General features: G+C 33.6%; 1 protein-coding gene across 1 annotated transcript in view; it reads left to right on the top strand.

Annotated features, from left to right (window-relative positions):
- LOC112463098 (sestrin homolog) overlaps nt 1-12,454 on the top strand; it is a 147,549-nt gene that overhangs the window by 17,591 nt on the left and 117,504 nt on the right. The window lies entirely within an intron of this gene.

Raw genomic sequence — 12,454 nt, 5'->3', positions numbered from 1 at the left:
AGACCCACATTTTAAGGAATTCTAGGATGCCATCGCGAGTATCTCTCGTTGAATAGTTTCTTAAGTTCACAAATCATTAGGTTGGTTTGTTAAGAAATTTCTTACTGTATTAAATGTTTGTAAGTAAACAGCCGTGAGAATATGCAAGGAACTGGTTGTTTGCTAGTCAGTGACGTATTTATTAAATGCACACAGAAAATAGTTGAAAAGTTTTAAACCTCAATTATTCGAAATGTATTAAACATGACCATTCTATTCATTATTATTCGAATAACGACCGATGCATATAAGGAGAGAAAATTACTTAACGTTTACAAATTTTATATACATATACAGGGTAAGTTTTATTTCGTGTGCCAATTATCTCAGAAAGTATTAGTTTATTGGAAAAATGTTTCAGATAAAAGTTGAAGGGTTCAGAGAGGACCAATAAACGATCTTATTAGATTTTGAATCCGGGGCTTGTGTTAAGCCCAGTATTGGCGGAAATAATTGGCATATGAAATAAAACCCACCTGTGTATATGTCTATACATAATGTATTATATAACCTCAATATTTCAGAAAGAAATGAAATAAACTACTTGTAAATTAGATATTACTTCTTTTAATAACTAAGTAAGGCTCTGTAATGTAAAAGAAAAACCTTAAACGGGCAATAAGAGCACAAGCGTGTCGTTAAAACGCTAAACTTTATTATCAACAGTCACAAATACCGAAGTCAATTAACGAACGAACGAACGTTTCGACCCTTCTTTGGGGTCCTCCTCAGCGTATATCATACATATAAAAATTATCGTCGCAAACATACATACAGATTCTACCGCCGTAAACAACAATCATCGCTGGTCAGTTCGTTCGTTCGTTAATTGACTTCGGTATTTGTGACTGTTGATAATAAAGTTTAGCGTTTTAACGACACGCTTGTGCTCTTATTGCCCGTTTAAGGTTTTTCTATTACTTCTTTTGTATGATTTTTTTAAATATTTTTTTATTATTTTTTCTATATTTTTTGTATCAAGCGTTGTGCTTGAAGCGCATGTTTCGTGTTTCATTAGGAAATTCGCTATTCTCGTGGGTATGCATTGAAGTGTACCGAGCGAACAATCTTCTCTCTTGCATTGTTCGGTAGTAAAATGATCTTATCTTTAGCACAAGTTAGCAAAGAACAGCAAGACAAAGAAAAGGACAGGGTGGTACGATAAGATAAGCAAATAATGGGAAAAAAAACCGTATCGTTGCACGAACGACGCATTACTGCAAAAATGTCATCGTTACACAATTCCTGGACAAAATCGACTTTAAAGTAAACGATCTCTTTAAAACATACCGCAGATATTGCTTCTATCCATTATAAGTTTCTCTCTTTTGCTCATATTTCTTATCATAATTAATCTTTCTTATCCAGCTATACGCGATAGTTATTCGGAATGTTTGAAAACAATTTCTTGGTTCTGACCAAGTTACATCAATATCGCTTATTTTATGTAATGATGATATTTGACATGTCGCAAATTGCGTTTACAAAAAGATCTAAAAATTATATCATTACGTTGAATATCAATACTCAAATTGAATAGAGGCTCTGTTATGATTTCCTGTAGAATTGAATGCAAGATATTGTACATCCTTATCTCGCAAATTATTTTGTAAGATAATATTATCTTAATTTGTTATGGTCTTCCTGAGATTCTACTTTTAAGAACTTCAATTCCGAGTAAAAAAGTAAAACGTTTATATTTAAGAAAAAATTTTGTATTACTGAAAGAAGAGAGAGAGAGAGAGAGAGAGAGAGAGAGAAAGCACTTTTAAAAAACATTTATACCTATAAAGAAGATGAATGCGAAAGGTATAATAACAATGTGAAAGTCTGTTTTCGTATCGTTTTTTTCTCTTCTTCATGAAACATGGCTAACCAATTTACTACTAGAAAGCTTTACAGTACGACGTTGTCGAAATGTAGAGACTGTCTAAAATCTTAAAAGCATTTTTTATCTCTTCGATATTAATAGTTACTCGGAAAATATATTTTTTTATATTGTAATTTTTTTCGAATTAACCATATTCGTCGGCTTATACTATCTTATCTAATCGGCTTATCTTGTTAATTACAATTTTTTTTCTATTAGCGACAAATTTTTTGATAAATTTTGCAATAGCAATTTATTTTCTATATCATTTTCTATATCTAATGATTATACCTGTCGTTAAGGAAATAAATGTTGTAATCTTGTGAAACTAAATAAAATTTAAGTGACGATAACATAAAAGAGAGAAGTGTTGTGGATAACGTGAACATTAACTAAAGTATTTTTTCTCAATCGTTTCTTTTATTCTAATGCCAACGAAATATATTATTCGTTCAAAATCTTAAAATATTTTTTGTATTTCCGTAGATACATAAAAACCATATAAAAACAATGCATTTTTTTATATATAGCCTTTTTGACATTAATTATATTTTATTCTAATTCATTTATACTTCTGATTATCCCGATTGAATCGTGGATATTCTTATTGTATAATATCAATATATTTTTTGAGAAATTGATTAGTCTTTATAAAAATTCGATAGTGTGTAAAATATGTCATATAATTTGTATGAAATTTGTGACATGTGGTTTCCATATGAAAAGTGACTAACTCTACAGTAGAAATTGCGTGCGGATGGCACGCAGCTAAGTGAAAGCGATAAATCTCGAAACAAGGTCGTCGCACACAAAATAACGTCGACATCGCGTTCTCGAGCACATGTGCCCTTTGTATTAAATCGCGTGCTTAATATACATATAACGTGTCGATGGTACTAATGTAAACCAGCGAAAACTGGAGTAATTAGTATTTCAAAATTGAATTCCGCACCGATTCCGATTAAATTCTCTAAAATCCTACTAAAAATCCGTGTATTTCACGGTAGGATAATTAAATGCAAAAATAAGGGAGAAAAATAGTTCGGAGAAATTTTTCATTAAATTCTTTGTACACAGAGGCAGATCTGAAAATTGAAAATACAGAAAGGAATTTTGGAACAACGCACTTGGATTAGATAGAGAATTTCGAGGGTAACGAATTTTAGAGATTACAAAAGACAAATAAATTTTATCGGACTTTATTGTAACGGTGTAACAGACGTTCGTGTGTTTATTGACACAATGCCCGCAAGTTACAGTCGGTTAGCTGTGCTCCAAAGAACAATTGCCTTGGTCACGCTGCGCCCCCAAGTTTTGGACCAATCAGCGCGTTCTGTCGGCCGGAGTCAATCGTAATGTACTCACACAGACGCGCGCAGCCTGCCTGCCGGCCGGCAGTAACGTTGCGTCGCATCTCGCGGTCTCCCACTTTCGCATCGCACGCCGTTGAGGTAGGACGGTATACCTCGTGCTCGGACGTGCTACATTTAACGACAGGCATTTAACGCGCGTGATCGAATCGGAGTTTTCCTGTGGTCTGCGACGTTATTACATATAGAAGTGCGTCGTGACGCTTCGTTCGCATTAATAGATTCCTCATCACCGTGTTAAGAGGATTGTCACGTGTGCCAAGGCCGATATCTGCTACCGTCTGACAGGTATGTACAGAAAGAGGTAGAGGCTAGGAAATAAAACGGCGAAGAAGGTTCGCGAACTATATTGCTTGAACAAGAATTTTTATTTGTTTGTGAGGACGTCAACTTTTCTAAGAAATTTTTTCTGTTTACTTTTTTGACGCATCTGCGGAAATAAATTATTCATTAGTGTCATAAATTACGATCATGGAATTTATGTACGGTATATATTAAGGATATTACGCGTGTCAGCGTTACATGTGATGCTGAGTAAGTTGCGCGTGCGAAATGATCTATGACGGGAAACGTAACATTGGCTGCTAGATGTGATTGTGTGCTGAAATAAAAGTGCGATAGTGTGCGGAAATGCGCGCTCCGATTTTGCGTCGCATAGCGCGACTTGTTTTTCTAGGTCAGCCGGGCGATCGCGATGGAAAACAAGCTCTTATGCGTTTCGGCAACGTGCTTCTAAGAAATAAATAAACTTTTGCCTTGCGAAAAATTCCAAACACTAAATTTGCACGAATAACATTAAATGTGGCAATTATCGTGCTGATGTCATCCGATCGCAATCGTGGAATTTAAATTAAATTACTTATCGTATAACACGATCGGTATCATAATTATTAAGAAGATTAAAAATCAGATCTAACAATTATAATTTAATTTAAGGCTTTAATTATTCCCCTTCTTATTTAAGATTTAACGAAAAATTGTGATTATATATTTTCATAGAGAATATTTCAGATATATCGTAAAATATCAAAATAGATTTTAGCGAATGTTTTATTCAGCTGCCAGCTTAGTACAATATTCGAAAAACAATATCGTAGGAATCTCGGCAATTAATGTTCCTGAAAATTAAATTTATCAAGTAAAGTGACAGGAAATACCGACTCGCGAGAGTTCTATTAATTATTCGAAAATTAATTTGTCAATTAAGGGATGTGAGTGAGATACGATTTAATTTTCGTCGTTAAATTGCTTTGTAATTAGATCAGTAATTCAATCTTTGATACCGGAAAGTTAAATTAAAATTGATTAAATTATTTTTCTTCCTATATATCTATTTTTACTGTATATCATTCTCTTTCGCACGTTTCCGACTTTCACTCAACAAGAATGTAATCTCATCGAGTTATATAATATTACAAATATATTGAGGATATACAAATTACCAAGAGAAATTTATTTCCTGATTACTCTTGAACAGAAAAAATTGAACATAAAATCTATATTGAACGGTATTGGAGATCACGCGCTAGTCTACCGATATGTTTTCGGCTTACGAGGGATTTATTTAATAACGTATACACTCTTCGAGATTTACATACTGTGTACTTGAATTAAATGTTTGTTACGGAAGGAGCGCGCTTTCGGTACACTCCGCGTAGATTGTTATCCCGTGCACTTAACCGTATCTGAAATGCTAATATCGAACGTTCACCGGTTCGTCGTCACTGTAAGCAGTGGTAAGTGACGGCCCTTGTAGCCTATGTAAACGCATATCCGGGCTTTACACAGTGTCGTCGCATAAGTTTGTGATTAAATATACGCGTATATTGAATCGCGACCGAATCTTACGCACGACCTCGGGAGTTATAGTTTCGCAACACACGATGTAGAAACAAAAATAAATAGAATAAAGTGTTATATGCGATTGGATTTATATTTTCATACGGTCAAATGCGAATGATCCGACTTGATGTTTGCCCGATTTTATTTTCACGATTTCTATTAGGTAAAAAATATTATGTCTTGCCTGTGTTTTTACTTGAATAAACGACAAATTAAAAAAGAGTATTCCGTGCATTTAGCAAATCCATACATTTTTTATAATTTTTATTATATTTATATTATACATTCATAGCCAAATCCGTGACGGATTTTATATTTTACATTTTAAAAAATATATTGCTTACAGAAAAATGTAGCTATGTATGCACAGTAAATTATATTTTTAACAATACAACAACAGTAGTTGTTAATTACGTGTGGAGTAATAAAAAAAAATTGGAGGGACCATAATCTTGTTTTTCGAAAAAATGTAGTCTGTATAAGATTTAGAGAATTTATCAGGACGAAAAACTGGCCACGTGAATATGCAAAAATCTTGTATAATCGCACACTGGTTTAATCTAAATGTTTGCCGAGTCAGCTGATCCTCGGCGAAAATTGGAGCGTGAAACCAATAACCAGAGATTAAACGTGAAAAACGTGCGAAATCAGTTTCGCCGTTTTTAACGTCAGATTAATATTTACAATTGCTGATCTCTTGTTACTGTTGTTGAGAGCATTATTAAACTGCACTAAAAAATTGTTCAATATGATATAAATTTATAATAATATAAATATATAAGAAAGAAGATAGTTTACATAACTGCTGTATAATCTCATTACTTTCGAGACTATTTGGAATATAGATGCAGTATAATTAGCGATTGAATTTCAAGAAGTTTATTCGTTTAATTAAAAAGTTATCCAGATGGTACTGGAAGTTGCAAAAAGATGACGAATCGACGAATATAATTATCCTCATAACGTAATTCCTTTAGTAACTATTTGTTTCAAAGCGCAGCCATGCTTCGTCGAATTTGCGTAATGAATGCTGAAAGCTAAGCTGTTTTTCAATGGCTCGTTGCTACGGTTTTGTACTTTGGTTTTAAAGTTAGTATATAAAATCTAGCTTATCTGCCATATAGCTTAGCTTTGACGTCGACTGCTTGACGACTGCTGTTCTTTTTAAGTCGTACATACAGTGATGACTCAGTTTTGAAGAAAAGAACAAAATACAGCTCGGAAATTGAAAAGGTGGCTCATGTTTATTATTTTATTTTAAATACAGAAATTAACGTGTAGCTGTATTATGAGATATTAATTGCTAAAATTAAATCGTAAAGCGTAACATACATAATTGTTTAAAATAAATATATCAAATATCATAAATAATATAATATATGATTTAATGTTGACATTTTGAAATATTTTACTGAATTTTGATATAAATATTACGTTATGTATTTACATAGCGTGAATTTTAATACAGTTTCAAAGTCAAATGATAATTAAATTGCAAAATATTTTGCTTAAAAGGTCTATGTTTTCTACATCTTTTTTACATGATCAAAGTACGGTGTTGCGTAACTCATTTATATACGTTTATGCTTTCGATGAAGTCAAAGTGCGATGCGACGAGATGCGCGTTTTTTTTTCAAACTTTTCTTCATAAAAGCGTCAAAAATACCCGTGAGACAATGTATGTACATTAACAATGCACCGCGAATTGATCTGCTCGTCGAAAAAACGCGAGAAGTACGTATCTCACGCGTTCAATAATTACACGTGTAATTTTCACACGCTATCGCGTACTTAATCGCGTTTATTCGGAATATTAAGATTGCAAGCGTTTTTGAATATGTATTATTTATCATATGCTATATGGCTGCTTTGATAAAATCAGAATGAAAAGGTTAATTTATTTCAAGTCAGTTTATTCGGATATAAAGCTACGTGGTATATCTACACCAAGAGCTTACTAAAGCGGCGAAGTGATTTTCTGATAGTCCTATATAGATAGATTACTTAAATACAAGTTTTAATAATTATCTCATTATTAACCATTTTCGCAAATTCAGAATCAACGCTTTTTACGGAAATATCATGATCCCGTCTGTATAAATAAGATCGCTCTTATCATCGCGTACCTTCGTTTGCACGAAACGGCACGCCGTGTTCGCGTCTCCCGAAGGATATTTCCTGTCCGTCCGTAAAAACGGAGAATTCCGGACGCGCGCGACAACTCCCTTTTTCATTGTGGACATAGAGATTTTTGCCGCTGGATAAAGGACAATGGCTGGCGGATAAAAAGAATTATAGAACGGCCGTTGGCACAGGCATCGCCGAATCCGTCAGATTTGTCGATTCGGTTGGTCGACTAGACTATTTCAAAACCGAAAATAACGAACGTGTTTGTTCGCAAGTCTCTCTCGCGGTCACCATTCTTTTGGTTTTCGCTTATATTCTTAAAAAGAAAAAGCGTATTTAAACGTTGCGATGCATTTAGTTTATATAAATTTACAGCTAAAAGCGTATACAATATAATTAAGAAAAATATAAAAAGTAAAATCTTCCATAAAATGATGTAATTAAGTTGATGCACTTATCAATTTCTGGATTTTAATACATTTTTCTCCCGTGATATGTGTAAAATTAAAAATATCTTTGCGAATAATGTGTTCTAAAATGAAAATTCTGTTAGGATAAAAAACCAATTGAAATTAAACTCTCTCGCAACTGCAGTTACACCGCTGTTTTTCTCCGACATGACGCGCGGCTGGCATTTTTCCGTGTTTTCGCTGCCGTGAATTCCGCGTGCATGGAAACGCGTTGCGCCGTGGCGCTTTTCAGCCAGATTGCAGCGTCAAAGCTGCGCCGAGATTTGCCAGCTCGTAGAACAAAAGGCTACAAAGCCTTTGCAAATGACATGATCCGCGAGCTTTTTCGCGTCCCGCCGTTGTATTCGGCGCATCCGCGACATATACGAGCACCCGCGCGCTTTACAGGATGGTCCGAAAGTTACTGCTCTGAAAAAGGTTTGCATTTTTATTTGTGCAGTCCGCCTCCAATTTTATTCTTTTATTGAAGAAAGCATGCTGATTTTTATTAAACAAATAATATCGTAGTACATAATATACTATCAGTATTTATTATAAAGCTGATTATTAGCTGCTTAATTATACGGTCTAGTTAACGTCGCATTATATTTTTCCATGTGAAAAAGTGATACACAAGTAATCTCAAAAAGGAATTTATGGAAATTGGAAAACACAAGAAAGACAGTAATCATAGGCCTTTTTTTTCGTTTCTAGGTTGAGACTGTTAATAGTTTCTTGTTTTTATTTCTGAGACAAGTGCTCAGTTACACTTGCCGTTGTAAGTTGAATGCGTTTGAATAATTATCTTTTTTTTTCGCGCATTCTATGTTAATCCAGTTTTTCGTCACGATTGGAAATGTCACGAACAAAACGTCCTTCGTTATACGTACGATTATTGAAGTTCTCATTTTCGCCCGCACGATCGCGCGAGATAATAAGCTATCCATGGAGATAATAAATGTTCGTGTACATTTTAGATAACGAATCTCGGGATAAGAAGTATCTTGTTATTGTCATTTGCAAAGAGTTGTGAAGTCTTATATAATGTATCCTGTACTTAAAATTTTATAAGGATTTTTTCGATACATCTGTACATCGTCGCCGGATGACGAAAAGATTAATTGCAAAACGCGGTTATTACTTTTTTAACGAGTTCTTTCGCGCTGTATTTACATTAGCATAGCTGCGAGTAGCACGTGTCGTTTTTACCGTGACGGAAATGTGACGACGCTTCGCATGGATGTTGGAGAAATCGCGGGCCATCTCATCCGTGATAGGGCAATGACGTATTCGATGAATGAATCGCGTTGCTATGGCTGCCTCGCCGCGCGTATTGACGTAAAAAGCGTCTATAACGGTACGTGCTTTTTACAAAAGAATGCTTAATTATCCGAAGAAAGTAGTACAAGAGTTGTGATTCGAAAGTGTATTGTCCTAGAATGTGACGAGAAATTAGGTATAGCGTGTCTTCCGACTTTGGACAAGTATGTTTAGAAATGTTATCGCATCGCGAGGACTTTGCTTTTGCACTTTGTTCGCAAATATATCGTATTTTTCCAACTTGGACTCGCGATGAAAAACGTCATTCTGATAATGTGACGTGTTCTTTCTTTGTCTTACGTCGCAACTTCTAGGGTAAACTCGGGTAAGATGGCCATACAGGAAAGATGGCCAACCTATGTTCTTTCAATCTAGCTCGCCATGAAACGTCGAATGAACATGAGTTGGCCATCTTTCCTGTATGGCCATCTTTTACCCGAGTTTACCCTATTTTCAGTAAAATATATGCGGACGGCAGTAATTAAAGATTAACAAATAGGGGTTTTTCGGCAATTTAATCTGTTATGTCACATCCAATGCTTATCTTATTGACTGCGTTAGTGCTTCTCTATAGAGCAATTTCGATTACGTTATTGGCTCAACCTCGTAACCTTCTGGGCTATACGATAACTCGACAAAGTTTAAAGCGCTGTTTCCTCAAACTTTGTAGCATTTATCACCACAAAATTTTCGGTTCGCTCGAGTTCATGATTTGTCTTACAATGCAATGGAATGAATAGACATGCTGGCCACTTTCATCGAAAATAAAATAATCTCGAGAAGAATTTCGATGGAACTCGCAGAAGTATAATGTTCACACTTTGAAATAAAATAGTTTTCAAACGATTGAACCGGGAAAAGAATCTATAATCCAAAGTCAAGTTTTGAGAATAACGCGTCTGAGATTTTGATCTCATGTCTTGCGTACGAGTAAGGATACTTTTAATAAATGATATTTTTGTGTTTCTTATGCATAGCTTTCTCTACAAAATTAATCAGAAAAGTAGGATAGAACATTTATGTTGCTCATAAAAATAGATTTGTTTTTAAGTCTATTTTTCCTTGTATTTATTCTAGCAGTTCTTTTTTAATATAAATTATTTTGTACTTTTTAATATTATATATATCTACATGTAACTGATATGGAACAATGTCGATAAAAAAGTAAATTGCGATCTCTTTTATTATCTGAATAAAAATTTAAATGCTAAAAATAAATATTGGCTGCATGAAATAATTTTTATCTGGGTTACGTGAAAAAAATACATATTTGTCATTTTTAATTTAATGTATTTTTTAATTTTAATATATTACGTATATTTTTTAGTCAAAATAATGAAACACAATTAATATATATTTTAATTATTTTGAATTTTATCGTAGTTAAAATGATGTTTTTGGTGTCTATCATTTTAAAGAACCGGAATTGAACTTTATTCGATGATGATATCCATTGTTTGCATTCACAAACCGTCCATTGTTCGAGCAATGTCGTATTTGACTTTATTTATGCATTGTTAATTTCTGCATTGTAATCTTTTCCTCGAATAGGAAGAGACCTTTCAACAATCAATGGTCATTGTTCTTGCGGCAAAGTAAAGCAAAAGAAGATCGGGTCGTAAGGAAATTCTATTACTTTTATCTTACTAACTTCAAGAGAAATGGTTGTAAGTAATACTTTACGGCACTTGATCTTCCATTTGCATTTCTCTTGCTCCAAGAATATTAAAAAACTCGCGGCGATAATGAAGTCTGCTTGCAAGTATGTTACTTACAGTTATCGGGATACGATTATTACGGTCAAAATTAGGCAATTAAAAGTTTCGCTTTGCGCAAAAACTACTTGATGAGCTAAACGATATCTGTGGCGCGTAACTTTCCTAAAATTATGCAAGAGTATTAATATTGTAATAACTATCTCATTATATGCCTATCTCATTATGCATATTATTATTCACAAAGTTGGGTGCAATGTACTTTAAATTTATGTTGTAGTTTATAATTAACATACAGAATTACAGGCACACTGATATGATATTTGTTAGTTGGTAAAGTATAAGTTTGAATAATAAGTTTGAATAAAACAGAGGATATATGGATGAGAAAAAAATTGTTTGACATTATCTAGCTGGTTTATATTTAATCTTCCGCGTGTGAATATTAATCAGTTTTTTAGTGTAGATTTTTGCAAAAAAATTATTTTGTGTTATGGAATATTTTTAAAAAAGTGTTGATTATGGAACGTAAAAGATTCTTAAATAGTAGCTAACTGAAACTATAAAAATGATTTACTTCTTTATGTATCTAAATTAGTTCATGACAATCTAATTTCCTTAATGCCTTTTTAAAATATCTTTTAAAGATATACATATGTGTATAAAAGGAATATAAAATAGGTATTTATATTCCACAATATAACTTTCAAAAGTACAGTGTTAAAAGAAAGCTTTCCAAAAAATGCAATTTGTTATAAATATTAAGAATTCCATTTTTTCATAACTCGAATATCTAAAACAAATAAATTTATAAAGTTTGTTTTCTCTTGCTTCGTAACTTGTTATTATACTTATTATTTTGAGGTATTAAGAGCTATTAAGAACGATTTACGCGATCTTGTTTTTATTGCAAACGGCAAAATCCTGATACTAATGTAGAAATAGGATTACGATAATAGACGAGCTCAAGCGTGTATTTTCCTCAATACTCATAATCGCGAATCCGCTTTTCATGCTCTCCCATGTCGGTGTGAGTCGTCCGTCTGTAATTAGGCTGCCTTGTCATCCGACCTATTTAGCCTTGCATGCAAACGGATTTAATTCGACAAGCCGTAATCATCGACAGCGCAAATCGCAGTTTAATTACCTGCAGTGCGACATTGACTATTTCAAAGCTTTGCAGAAAATTAAGTACGGAAACAAAGCATATATAAAGTAGACAATTTGTCTGTGTTTAAGCACCTCTCTAATTCGCATTAATCTTCAACATCTGTGTAAATGTTTAATGAATGCATTGTGTTTTGTTTAATAAACTTAGACGGGACTAAATTAATTGCATTGGTATTGGAAAGTCACGATATCGTCTTTTCTCAACGAAAAAAAATCTTTAATACCGTACGAATCTCTATTGGCTTTTGTAAATAGGAGAAATTTGTTATGATGTTGCTTTTATTATTGAACAATATCCGCTATCTCGTATACGAACGATAACTATTTCAAGATACTTACGATATTTATTCAAAATTTTGCGAATGGATAAAATGTACGTTTCCATTATATTAAATAAAAGCGGATTGTTATGTGCAATTTCGCCATATTTTATTGGTCTGCGCGCTGGATTTGGTCGAGTTTTTGTTCGGTCGTACATTCGGTACATTTACGAGATTACTCGTGCTCTTGAATATGGGTTTGCAACGTGGCGATCGACCGAGGCGACCATAT

Source organism: Temnothorax curvispinosus, unplaced genomic scaffold, assembly GCF_003070985.1.
Source record: "Temnothorax curvispinosus isolate PA1 unplaced genomic scaffold, ASM307098v1 QBEX01013028.1, whole genome shotgun sequence".
NCBI classification, from domain to species: domain Eukaryota; kingdom Metazoa; phylum Arthropoda; class Insecta; order Hymenoptera; family Formicidae; genus Temnothorax; species Temnothorax curvispinosus.
This window is presented reverse-complemented; position numbering and strand designations above follow the sequence as displayed.